The sequence below is a fragment of the Sciurus vulgaris genome (genome assembly GCF_902686455.1).
Source record: "Sciurus vulgaris genome assembly, chromosome: 11".
NCBI lineage: Eukaryota > Metazoa > Chordata > Mammalia > Rodentia > Sciuridae > Sciurus > Sciurus vulgaris.
In genome coordinates, this window is record NC_136472.1 from 29,550,419 (window position 1) to 29,564,630 (window position 14,212).

Sequence of the window (14,212 nt, forward strand, 5' to 3'; positions counted from 1 at the left end):
GCTCAGAGAACTTACCACCAGTAGCTAAAGAACACCGACTCTATTATAGCCCAAGATTCACACGGGGGCAAAAAGCCCCAAAACAAAAAGCTGAAGGATACTTTTTGCTGTATGTAAAATTTTATTCAAGTATAAAATAATTTTACTGATTTACTTTGAAATAAAGGTATTTTTCTATACTAGCATTGGTTCAGGAAAATCTCTCTCTAGTAATAAAAGTCACCCCACAATCCCTGCATCTGATTCACTCTTTTATAGCTTACAGGATTTGGTGAAAGTTCTTGCACTACTGTAGTCTTGTGCAGATATGCTGCTAAAAACAATTCAGCCACTTTTGGAAAGTATGCTATTTCATAATGAATGCCTGCAGAAGCTTTCTTTGTATTCACATTAGGATAAGCAAATGACTTCTGTGTAAGTTTTTCAGGAAAATTTAAAACTTTGAACTTATACCCTGATTCCCCAGAATCCTGTCCTAGCCCAGTCAATACTGCTTTTTTCCTCCTTACTTTTTCTTCAGTACCTCTGAATATGGGCCTTAAAAGCTTTTTTTTTTTTCAACGTAAGTCAGATAATATCACTCCCCTCCTCACAAACTGTCTCACTCAGAGTAAGAGTCACAGTCTTTGGCCACAGCCTAACACTTCTCTGATCTCATCCCCAACCGCTCTCCAGTGGCCCTCCAGTGCTAGCCAGTGGCCGCTCACACTTCCCTAAAACTCAGAATATGCTCCAAATGCCCTTGGGGTGCCGGCACCTTACTATTCCCGGTTTGGAGTGCTCGTCCGCATCCCGTGTCTCTGTTGGGTCCTTGAGCCAATGCTGCCTTTTCAGAGAAGCACTGCTTGCCCACCTTTTTCAAAATGCCCCTCCCGGCTTTACCGATTCTCTTGCACTGACCACCTTTGGATGCACTGTGTTTTAGTGACGTAAGTCACAAATAAGCTTCACAAAGACAAGGACTTGACTCTGTTTTGCTCAGTTATTCAACAATGACACAAATGATGGAGGATCTTTCTGCCCTCCTCTTATTCCTCAGGTTGGCTCCCTCCTGATTCCAAGAGGGCTGCAGCCATCACCTGCTGACAACAATGTTCAGAGGCAGAACAGGGATGTCTCTGTGACGTGTCCCTTTCACAGACTGAGGAAAACCTCCCCAGAAGATTCCTACAAACTCCCCTCTTGTTTCCTGGGGATCGTGATCTACACCTGCTCTGGACCAGGCCCTCCGATGGGCTGTGAGGTTTTCATGAACTGACCCCACACCCGCCATAAAGTTGTGAGGGGCAAAAACAGCAGCACATGTGTATGCGTGTACGAAGAGGAGAGGAACAGTTCTCTCCGACCCGGCTATCAGACAAGAATGACAGGTATCCTAAAAGGCTGGCTTTCAGGATAAAGTGGCTGGCTTCCTTGGGACTTAGGGAAGTAATTCGAGGCTACGCATCTTTCTCCTTCCCACAGCCTACCACTCTGCATCTTGTCCCAAAAGAAGGTCAGACTACTGGACAATCTGCTCACATTGAACATCAGCACGAGGGTATAGTAAGCACCAGCACATGCTACAGAGCAAGCTGTACTGCCACCTTCGCGACCTCCCCAAGACAAGGATTTTCATAAAACACACCAGTCCACAACCCAGCAACAGCCCCTGCTGGGGAAGAATGAGAACTGCATCGAAGCCCCTGGAGCGTGTGCATCTGGGCGCTCAGATCCTTGCCCACAACAGAGGCCCACGGAATGACAGCCTCTGCAAGTCTTTTTCCCAGAGTAGGAGCTGCAACAAGATACGATCGATACCCTGCAGGTGTGCAGGATAAAGATACACAAACAGAATTGGAGGCTGCAAAGACAAAATGAGCCACTCAAACGCTGACAAGGTAACTCTCATTGCCCCAACTGTGGAATATCATCAGCAAGCAGTTTTGGGGTGTCCGACAGTCCTTTGGAAATTGCTGCACCCAGGAACCTCTCCTTCCAGTGGGGGTCCACAGTCCATGAGGTATTGCCATGAGGATACAAAGTCACTGGACAGCTTGTATCTTTCAGGTCCTGATTCCAGAATTAGAGTCTGTTTATTATCTTAGTTTTCTGTTCTTTATAATGCCCTAATTTTAGGTATGAGTTTAAAGATAGTGTTTAATATTTCTAGTAGTGTAAGCCTCCCTCATTACTCTTCTTTTACAAAAATTTACTGCTTTTTCTCACCTGCTTAGTCTGTTCTTATTGGGTCTGCATTAAGCACTTCAATTAAGTTTGTGTAGAACGACAATGTGGCATTCCCTCTAGGCTCTCTATATATTCACATGCTGACTAAACTTCTGATGATAAAATCTGTAGTTACAACTTCTTAGAGAATTAAAGAATTCCCTTGGGCTGGGGATGTAGCTCCGTGGTGCAGCCTCAAGCCCATAATCATGGGTATTCTACTTCTACAGCCACCCTGCGATTTTTGGACTCAGTGTATTCTGAATTAGTTCAAGGGTGGGTCTGCAATTCACAGGGAAGGAACTGTACCCACCAGAGGTCTCAAGATGCTGCTGAAATACCCCTAAACATTAATACTAATGCAAGTTTAGGTTCAAACCAATTGAGGTCATAAACATATTCAGAACAGCCTCCCTTCAACATGCTTCTAGTTTTGCCCATCCTTTTTTTCTTTTTTTCCATTTTGCTCCCCAAATTGGCACCTCCTTTTAAATTCAACAGTCTTCCTCTAAGACTTTTCATACACTTTGGAAAAGCTTTCCTCAAATATCTCCCCTATGTGACTGGGGATATTGTGAGAATGCCAGAAAATGAGTCTAATCTACATAAATTTGTGTTATTTAAATTTTCTAGCAATAAAAACCAAAAAGAATATATTGATTCTCCTCTACCCTCCTCTGCTCCAAATAAATAGCCCGTTTTCCCAAGTTTCAGGTTTCACCCTTAAAAAATTCCGATTACTTTCACCCTTCCCTACCTTTCCTCTAACGTAATATTGTCTAAGATTCTAGTGGGCCACTGCCTGTGTGGACAAATTTTTAATGATCCATTTCCTCCAAGGGAAAGCTACTTACTCTCCAGGGATACTCCTGGAGACCTTTAACGTAACCCCATCAGGAGTTTACCATCCTGTGTGAAGCAGAGTCTCTATTTCCTAACAAACAGGTATCATTTTTGTCATTCTTCTATTTCCAGCACCTTTATGCTTGGCATAAACCAGAGGCCTCTCTGCTAAGGCATGAGTCAATACCTCTAGGCCAATACAGCTGATTTATTAAAATCCCCTTCATGGTACTTGCTGAACTTCTCTCCCTTAGAAATAAAACCACATGCTGGTAAGAAATGTCTATATAGGATATAACATAGGATATATTAGTCATTTTAAAGCATAAGATAAACTGAGAGACAAACTCAATTCTTTTGTCTATCATTCTCACAGAAATGCAAACATTTTTGAGTTGTAAAAACTTTGTAAACCATCTAGCCTCATGAATGAAGTACTGCAGGAGCTTAACTTGGAGGTGTGGCCCTGCAGGTGGAGGCTGAGCCAGGGACAGGCCACTCTCCCTATCCCCAGTTCTGCCAAAGGGAGGAGAAGGAAAAGGCTTGTAGGGAAACAGCTGGAGTCAGTGCTCACGATTTCAGCTCCTTGCACATCAGTTCATTAAGTTCTGTTTATCACTATACACATATCTTTCATGTTTAAAAAAAACTCTCCATTTTTGCATAAAATTTTCATGGCTTATGTTGCTTTGAAGATGTTAAATAAACACAATGAGGCTTTTGTACTCTCTGAGGGAGAAACAATGAACAAAATCCCCTAAACAAATTCTCACCACTTCTTTCCTTCTGTCATTTTCTCTTCCCAGCCTCTCCATCCCCAGGCCCTGCCATATTCTTTCATCCCTATTTCTTGGGGTGAGACACTCCCAAGAGAATGCCTGCCTTCTGTGGTTCTGGAGGAAAGAGGATTGTGCCTTGGAAAGGAATAATTCATCTGACTCCATTTTTAAAGGTTCACTTAATTATAATTACCAGAGATGCTACTCAAATAATGGTCCATTTTTTTACCCTGCCCTTGAAAAATATTCATAATAATTTTAATCTCATATGAAGAGACCTACTTTCGGTCAAACCAAAAAATTAATCATAGCTCATCAGGACTCCATCCCAAACCAAGTACTTCTTTATTTTAAGCCAAGGTTATTATATAACATTACAGTCTCTTTAACTAGAACAACTACCTGCAATAAATAAAAACCTTCTACCATTTGAATTTGTTCTATTCACGGGACATGAATAGGTTCCATTCTTTTGAAAGCTCTGGGTTCTACACTTGATTCAAGAATGGTGGACTCTAAGATAAGTCACCCTTGAAATTTTCAGGTGTTTATTTTTGGTTCTTGGAAAACAAAAGATCTGCCAATAGAGCACTTGATTTTTAGTTTTTTGAAAGGAGAAAAAGAGAAAAAAAAAAAAAAAACCAAAAACTTTCTAACACTCAGAATCTACACTTGATTCCAAGATGGTGTTGCTAGTAATATGGAAGCAGAGTTTCTTGGGAAGAGATGGGATGCGGCTGCAAGCCCTGGTGGAGAGCCCTTCACTCGGCCTTTGACCTTACAAGAATTTCATTTCTTAGTCTATAAACCACAAGAGATAACGTCTGCCCTATATAGTTCTTATAAGGATGATATGTGATGGCAGGCTGCTTGCCATGGTTGGTTCTCCTTGACAGCATGGGCTTCTCTAGGTATTAACCATCCTGTTAATGCTTATCTCTTTCTATCAGCTGCTTTTTTTCCCCCCCAAGTTGGCCATGAATATCCAACTCTAGTTTAGAAAATTATTTATTTATTACAGTATCATCCATGGACTCGGTGTCATGATGCACTATTTTTATCCTTGCTCTTAGTGTCCAAGTATTTTTTTTAAGTTGTAGGTGGACACAATACTTTTATTTATTTTATGCAGTCTGAGGATTGAACCCAGAGCCTCACACATGCTAGGCAAGTGCTCTACCACTGAGCCACAACCCCAGCCCCCAAGTATTTTTTTTTAACTCAACTTGCTTGTGATTTGAATTTCTGAATTACATTTTTATTCACTTTTCATCTTTGCGGATCAGGAGGTGTTACAACGTATGGCATGTCAGTTTAACTGACAAGTTTTCTTTACTAATGGTTATAAGCCACATCATTATTCCAAGATCAACAGTGTCTTAGATTTGATGAAGGAAGCCCAGGACCCTGCTGACATCCACCCTTTTCTCTCTTTTTTTTATTAATGTTTTTAATTTGTTCTAATTAGTTATACATGACAGTAGAATGATGCATTTTGACACACTGTACACAAATAGAGCATAACTTCTCATTCCTCTGGCTGTACATGGTGCTAAGTCACACCAATAGTGTAATCATACATGTGTTTAAGGTAATAATGACTGTCTCATTCTACCATCCTTCCCATCCCCACCGCCCCACACCTCCCCTCACTCCCCTCTGCACAATCCAAAGTTCCTTCATTCTTCCCTACCTACCCCCCACTGTGGATCAGCATCCGCTTATCAAACATTTGGCCTTTGTGTTTTTGGGATTGGCTTATTACACTTAGCATGATATTCTCTAGTTCTATCCATTTACCTGCAAATGCCATACTTCATTCTTCTTTAAGGCTGAGTAATATTTCATTGTATAGCTGTACCACATTTTCTTTATCCATTCATCTGTTGAAGGGCATCTAGGTTGGTTCCATAGTTTTAGCTATTGTGAATTGAGCTGCTATAAGCATTGATGTGGCTGCATCACTGTAGTATGCTGATTTTAAGTCTTTTGGGTATAAACCAAGGAGTGAGATAGCTGTGTCAAATGGTGGTTCCATTCCAAGTTTTCTGAGGAATTTCCATACTGCTTTATATATTGGTTGCACCAGTCTGCATTCCCACCAGAATGTATGAGTATGCCTTTCTCCCCACATCCTCACCAACACTTATTATTGCTTGTACTCTTGATAACTGCCATTCTGACCGGAGTGAGATGAAATCTTAAGAGTAGTTTTGATTTGCATTTCTCTAACTACAAGAGATGATGAACATTTTTTCATATGTTTGTGGATTGATTGTATTTCTTTTTATGTGAAGTGTCTGTTCAGTACTTTAGCCCATTCCATGACTGGGTTATTTATTTTTTTGGTGTTTTTTGTGTTCTCTATATATCCTGACATCCACCCTTTTCTTTAATGTCACAAAATAACCTAGGACAGCTTCCAATTGTAAGATTCCCCGATTCCAGAGCTTGTAATATTCTACCACCAAAACAACTAGTCAAGAAAACTACCCATCCTACTATGACCTGAAATCTTTAGTATGTGCTCATTCATTTATTCAAGTGCACAGGCATCTGGAACTAGGCAAAGTATCTCACTCCCTAACCTGTGTTACAAGGGTCTGAGTCTGGTTTGTGTTTGTTTTTCTTATTTATTGCTACACACTTATAGCCCAACAATACCTGCTACATTATAGAAACTCAATAAATATTTTGATTGAATAAACTCAAGAAACACATACTAAGCAGTACCCACATGCCAGGCTTCACCCTGAGGACAATAATTGGTCATATTTTGGTGAAGGAGATATGTGTAAATCCAACTGCTGCTCTAATAAACATGAACAACAAGCATTAAAGAGAAAGAAACTTCCTCTTGCTTGCAGAGGGAGATATTCTAAATAGGATGTACTGTTAGTGTGGAATTTTTGAGGAAAAGCAGGAATCAGCCGTGCAGAGAAGTAGGCAAAGGCAGAAACTGGAGAAAAGGAACAGCATGTTGTAAGAACCCCCGTGGATGGCTACGTGGTGCCCAGGGGGGAAGTGGGAAAAAGGCATTGTGGAAGGAAGCTGGCAGAGGCTGTACGTGCCAAGATAAGCATGCCTGGCTACATAATTAGTGGAACCCACTGAAAAATAAAAATGCAGGGCTCCTTGTTCAAAAGTGATTAAGAATTTCAGGACAGTGACAGCAGAGCATTAAACCAAGTGTGGACCCTTCTAAGTGCAAGGCCCTGTACAAATGCTCTGGTCACAGGCCTAGGAGTCAGCCCTGTAACAAGGGTACACTTCATCCTGTGTGCTGTAAGCACTTAGCAGAGGCTATTAAGCCGGGAAGTGACGAGATCACACGTGGGATTTTTATTTAGGACGGAAATGATGAGACAGTGTAGAGGATCCACAGCCTGTTATGAAAAGCAACAGGTGGCCGGGAAAGGACAAAGCAGGTGCTTCATTAGTTCCCCGAGAGAGGAAGGCTCGAAGGAGAACAGCAGAGGGAACAGGGAGGCAGGCCAGCCTGGGCAGACCAGAGTCAGGACTGCAGGATTCTACGCTGATTAGATACACAGCTTCAGGGAGAGAGGACACAATGGTTTCATCCACTGGCTTTAGAAATCTGGTTAACACACTATCACATCTTAGGGGGAAAACAGTCTTCCTGGCTTTGCATATTAAGCAACATTCTCAATGTTCTTGTGTGTCTCAGCATTTTTTATGATATAATAAAATGTTTTTCTATTATTTTTTTAGTAGAGTGAGTCTCTTCTGGAGGCATCTTATCCTCTCTCTTTGTTGGCTTGAAAAATAAAATGATTACCAATGAGATTTGGGCCAGAGCTGACCAATTTTCCATGCAGGATAGTCGTGAGCTCAAAATCAAGTTAGAAGAAAAAGAGATCTTTGTGTAACCCACCATAATACTCTTCCCCTCCTCTTTCAAACAACGAGAGCTAAAATTAGAAGTCAAATATCACACTATACCTTTCTTCCACAAATGTGGAATGAGCTACTTTTTTTTTTAAAGAAACCTCTTTATTTTAACCTGTTCAAATACCCTATTCTGGTTTTGTGAAATCACACAAGGAAAAACACATTCTTTTCAAAATCTATATTTGTCATTTTGTTTTTTTTATTTTATTTGTGTATGTGTGTTGGTTTTTATTGTTGTGTTTTCAGTACAGGGAATCAAATCCAGGGCCTCAAGCATACTAGGCCAGTATTTTACCACTGAGCTACAACCCTAGTCTTATGTCAATATTTTTTTAAAGGGATGCTTAACAGTTGCTTTTACATTAATAAAACTTTTGAAAAAATTAATCAAAACCATAAAATTTAGGGGCTGGGGAGATAGCTCAGTTGGTAGACTGCTTGCCTCGCAAGCACAAGGCCCTGAGTTCGATCCCCAGCACCACAAAAAAAAAAAAAAAAAAAAAAAAAAAAACATAAAATTTTAAATGTCAGTTATTTATTTACTTACTGATTGCCAGTGATTTTTGGGGGGGGAGTGGGATGGTATGGAGATTGAACCCAGGGTCACTCAACCACTGAGGCGCTCACTTTTGCTGAGGCAGGTTTTGAACTCACCACCCTCATCCTCCCAAGCCTCTGGGATTACAGGACTGTGCCACTGTGCCCAGCACCAATGAATATTTTATTCAGAAAAAAAAGAAAAAGAGAAAAAAACTCCTGGTCATTTGCAGTATCTAATCAGCTTTCAATTGCCTCTTCGGTCCAGAAGTATCTCACACAAAAATCCATCTTTCAGAGCCTTTTTAAAAATTCTGTTGTCTTCATTGTATTTATTTTGTGGTCTTGGAAGCACTGAATTTTGTTTTGTTTTGTTTTTGGTACCAGGGATGGAACCCAGGGGTGCTTAACCACTGAGTCACATCCCCAGTCCTTTTTATTTCTTATTTTGAGACAGAGTCCTGCTAAGTTGCTTAGGGCCTCTCTAAATTTCTGAGGCTGACTTTAAACTTGCAGTTCTCTTACCTCAGCCTCCCGAGCACTTGAGACTACAGGATGTGGCCTGAAATTTCTTTACATAGTTGATTCCATACTATTTTATATTTCCTTTGTCTTCTTCTGGGATGTCATTGTTTTTCTTGGCTTCCCTTTCAGCACAGGGCCTAATCTTTATCATTTCTTCTTCTCCTGCTATTTTAATTTTTGCTTCTACATCTCCTGCTTCAATGCATCTAATAAAGCACCTCTCTCTAGCCGATAAAGCCATTTTCCCATCTTGAAAGACTGGTTCCCATTGTTCTGTTGGTTCAATTGCATCTGAACAAACCACAACAAGCCCATCTGAGTTTATATCAAGGCAATCCTGAGTCAGACAATTTGACGGCCGTGAACTGCTCTGGAGAACCCTCAGCAACTTCTTGGGTGCCGCCCCCATTGTCAAGTGCATGGATATAGGTTCCTTTATCCATTTCGATGGCGATGGTTCCTGAAATTTCACCAGAGTTGGATACTATCCACCAGATTCCAACATCGAGTTGGGTTTTTTTTATCCTTTCCTTTCTCTTCTTTTCTCTTTTTCTTCTTATTCTAGCCCTCCTTTCCTTGAGCATGAGCTTGATGGACTTGACATAGGAGTATGTGGCCATGGTTCTGCTATACAAACAGGTGGGATCTAGCTCAGGACACAAGGCTTAGACCAGAACAGAAACAGGTAGAGGAGAAACAAAAGTGGATTTGAAGTAAGAACTTTCCCAGAACTTAGGAAACTGAGACAATGTAATGCATCCCTCAGGTCACGCTCTGCCTTAACACAACACTGACTCTCAGATATGGAAATCTACTTTCTGTTTCCTACTGGGAAGCTCAATATCAGCTATTTAAATGAGTATTTACTTTATTGCAATTGACATTTTAAGGTTAATGTAGTTAACATGCCAAAACCAGAGCCATCATTCTCTTCAACACAGCCCTCTTCATTTAAACTGTTGAAAGAGCATAGTTTTCACATACTAAACCAAAATAAAAGCAAAGGTGTACACTTCTGATGAAGTACAACCTTGTACTTCAATACTCTAAGAACAAAGAATAAGAGTCTAACACAAGTCATCCTGATCCTAAGACACAGCAGGCACCACATAACACAGGTAGGGTTGCAGATAATATTCTACTAACAAAACAGGAGTAACAATTACTAATTACTTAGCACCAACTTGCCAAGAACTCTCTAAATGACATTATGTTATTTAAGCTGCATGAGACTTCCTATACATTGATGAAGTTTGATATTTGAATTATTCTCATAAATGTTCGTTTCCACATTTAAAAGGTCATCATTTAAGTATTTTAAATTTTTTAAATAGTCTCGAAGTTACAAACACTGTACAAAAGTAGCTCTTCCCCCTGAAATCACTATGGATTAAAACTGTTGATCTGATACCCAACACTCAAAAATACTTCATGCCTATCCAGAGTCCCTGAAAGTCAAAAACATTAAAAGACATTTTTTGCCTTCTTTCCTACATTGGCAAAAGCAATGGTGGGTAAAACTACTAGAACCTTAACAGGAATCAAAGTGTGTCACCTAGAGGTATTGGAAGTCACTGTATTCTTCGCACTGTAGTAAAAAAGAAAACAAGTCAGTTTCATTTAAGTGTCCCTTAATTTTTTTTTTTTCCTTAATGAAGTAATAAAAATCATTAATTTCATTAAATCTCAACCCTTGAGAGCACAACGTTTTAAAGTTCCACGTGACAAAAGGAGGAGCATGCACATTTTTCTAGATACCTAATATAGTGGCTGTTCTCAAGAGAAACATTTTTATAATGGCATCAGGAGTCCCCTTTCTCCAAGCAACATCATTTTACTTGAAATAGTAACTGACAGAAAAACTATGCTTATTCAGATTTGGCAGACATCATCTCAAAAACGAATGAAGTGGCACCTGTCACTTTGATAAAAATAAACAACAGTATTTTGTTGTCTGTGATAAATGTTGAGTTTTAAATGAAAATTGGAGTCCTGGAAAACTTTCATCACCACCCTGAATTTGAAAGAAAAGACTTTTGATGAGATTGGGAGCAATATTAACAATCATGATTCTGTGTTCTGATATGTGGATGCTAAAACACAATAAAGGAGGGGGTGGGGAAGAACAGAAGTAAGGGGAAGGAAGGGAAGGGAGGGGGATGGGAATAGGAAAGACAGCGGAATGATTGGACATAGCTTTCCTGTGTTCATCTATGAACACAAGACCAGTGTAACTCCACATCATGTACTACCACAAGAATGGGAAGTTACATGCCATGAATGTACAACATGTCAAAATACACTCTACTGTCATGTACAACTAAAAAGAATAAGTAAAATTTTTTAAAACATCAATGCTCTGTAATGTGTCAGAGTAGTGATTTGGAAAAATCAATAAAACTAAGGAACCAATATTTTCCAATGCATAAAGATATAAAATCCTGATGGATGTAAGTCCTATTCAAAGTGTGAGGTAGGCCAATGAATTCTAATACACCTGAGTATGAAAAATTCTTTGATATGATTTTAGATTCCACATTGCAACTAACCTTTAAGAAACCTCCACTTACAGAGTTTTGATGTATCAAAAGAATATCCACAATTATCTAAAGAGGCTATAAAATAATTTTCTCTTTTCCAATCACGATATATGTATATATCCAAAAACATATATATCTTGGTATCGATTTTCTTCTTATTCTTCAACTAAATAAATGTATTGCAAAAATAGATGGGCAAACCCAACTCTTGTTATGTCAGATATTAAAGAGATTTCCAAAAATGTATAGTAATGCCATTATTCTTACTAAATTGTTTCACAATAGTTATTTTCCTCAAAAAACAGCGTTGCTAGCATGTAATAGATGTATTGTTATTTTAAAATAATTATTTTAAATAATTACTTTTAAATAATTATTTAAAAATTTCTCCACTTGAATTTATGAGAAAATAAACATTGATATCTGCATCTGACAAAGAAAATGCATGCCAACCAACAATTTTAAATGCAGCAAAATTCAGCTTCAGATTTAAAGATATCTGTATTTGACATAAACCAAAGCTCTCTGGAGTCCCCCATAATTTTTAAGAGTTACTATATGGAACCTGGGGCCTTGTGCATGCTAGGCAAGCACTCTACCATTGAGCCTCATCCGCAGTCCAAAATTAACCATTTTAAGGTAAACAATTCAGTGGCATTTTGGACATTCACAACATTGAGCAACCACCCCCTCTAGCTCCAAATCATTTCCATCGCCACAAAAAGAGATTCAATATTCACTAAGCAGTTGTCCCTTATCCTCCCTACCTATACTCCTAGTAACCACCAATTTGTATTCTTTCTCTCTAGATTTACCTATTTCAGATATTTCATATAAATGTATGTTATGAAATTATATAAAAAAGTAAGAGTTGCCCAGTGTGGTAGTACACATCTGTAATCCCAGCAGCAGGGGAGGCTCGGGCAGGAGGATCACAAGTTCAAGGCCAGCCTAAACAGTGTAGTGAGGCTCTAAGCAACTTAGTAAGACCCTGTCTCTAAATAAAAAAGTAAAAAAGGGCTAAGGATGTAGCTCAGTGGTAAAAGTGCCCCTGGGTTCAATCCCCAGTACAAAAAAAAAAAAAAAAAAGTTACTAGAGTTACTACTATAAAGAGATCCTGAGATCAAAAAGGCTGAGAAGCTGCTTTCATATGTATTTATGACAAAAAAGTCTTCGAAATAATATACTATCAAAATCAAGAGATTAACATTGATACATTATAATCTTCTAATCTTCAGTCTATTCAATATTCACCAATTGGCCCAACAATGTCCTCTACGGCAAAAGCACCCAAAATGGAATAATGCAACACATGAAGCTGCCTTTCTGTTTAGCCTCTTTCCATCTGGAGCAGACCTGCCATCTCTTTTTGACCTTCACGTCCTTGACACTTTGATGATGACAGGCCAATTACTTTGCAATGTCCCTCAATGCAGGTGTGTCTGCTTCCTCATAATTAGAGTTAAGTGGTGCTTCTTTGGCAGGAAACCACAGAAGTTAGGCTATGTTTCTCCTTGTATCCTTTTGGGTGGCACAGAATTTCAATTTGTCCCATTAATGATGATGTTAACTTTGATCCCTTATTAAGGTGGTGCTTGCTGGGCTCCTTCACTGTAAACTTATATTTTTTCCCTTTTTAGATGTTGATAGACCTTTATTTTATCCATCTATTTTTATGTGGTGCTAAGAATCGAGCCCAGTGCCTCACACATGCTAGGCAAGTGCTCTATCACTGAGCCACAACTCCAACCCCTATTTTTCCTTTTTTAATTAAAAAATAATTTGGCAGGTTGGGTCTGTAGCTCAGTGGTTGAGGGTCTGTCTAGCATGTGTGAGGCACTGGGTTCAACCCTTAGCACCACATAAAAATAAACGTTTAAAATGAAGGCATTCTGTTCATCTACAACTACAAAATTTAAATAATAATAATAATAATTTGGCATTTTGTGAGAAATTATTGAAACTATATAAAAACCTCATTCCCCATCAAAATTTTAATTCATTCATTTATTTGCCATTATCAGTATAGGCTCATGATCTCCTATCTTGTTCAGTGCATTATAACTTATTCCCATCATTTTAATTTTAGTGCTCAACTTGTCCAGATTTTGTTAGTGAACGTCCTTTCAAGCTGGCATTTGTCTTTTTGACATTTTTCCTGAACAATATGGAAAACAACAACCCCCAAGGAAAAAGGGGAAATCTCCCCAGGGAGAAAGGAGGACAACCGGTCCCAGGGAGAGAAGGAAAACAATGGGCTCTGGACTTTCACGTTTCCAGCTACAACAGGCTCTGAACGTCCATAATTTCCCAACTGCCCAACTGACACATTCTGCCATGATTAAGTCTCACTGAACCCTATAAAATTCAGACCGCTTGCATTTTCTCTCTTGAAAATGTGCCCCTCCACTGTAATAAATATCACTGATCCACTGAGGTCTGTCTCCACTTCTTTTATTTCTCTTTCATGTGCTTTAATCTGACCATTCTTTGAATATTTGCCTGCTTTCTGACATAATGAGACACTCTAGGTTCATCTTCTCTCCTCTCTGTTCTGCAGGAAATCCTGGTTCCTTCACTGGAAAACAGTTTCTGGGATTCAGGAGCTGGGTGTCAAGTTTGCTCACTGTGACTGGAGTATCACTTATCCCAGAAAGACTCTAAGCTTTAGTTAGCACCCACCTTTTGAAGCATCACAGACACAGTACATTGAGCAGTGTCCCAAAGAGTCCCAAAGAGTCATTAGTTGCTGACTGGAGATCCTACTTACAAGCCTTTGATAGAGGCAGTGAGTACACTTGGGGTTCTTCCAGAGTTTGGAAACATTGTAAATCTTCTTAGATAACAAATGCACAAATAATTTATTT

The 14,212-nt window shown here is 39.3% G+C and overlaps 1 protein-coding gene, 1 long non-coding RNA gene and 1 pseudogene across 3 annotated transcripts in view; 1 reads left to right on the forward strand and 2 right to left on the reverse strand.

Annotated features, from left to right (window-relative positions):
* Positions 1-14,212, forward strand: part of LOC306639459 — a 288,549-nt gene that overhangs the window by 237,683 nt on the left and 36,654 nt on the right. The window lies entirely within an intron of this gene.
* Positions 1-14,212, reverse strand: part of HSD17B12 (hydroxysteroid 17-beta dehydrogenase 12) — a 161,905-nt gene that overhangs the window by 55,870 nt on the left and 91,823 nt on the right. The window lies entirely within an intron of this gene.
* On the reverse strand, positions 8,162-11,669 carry LOC306640264 (protein FRG1-like; annotated as a pseudogene). The gene has a single exon. The product of its transcript is annotated as a protein FRG1-like (transcript).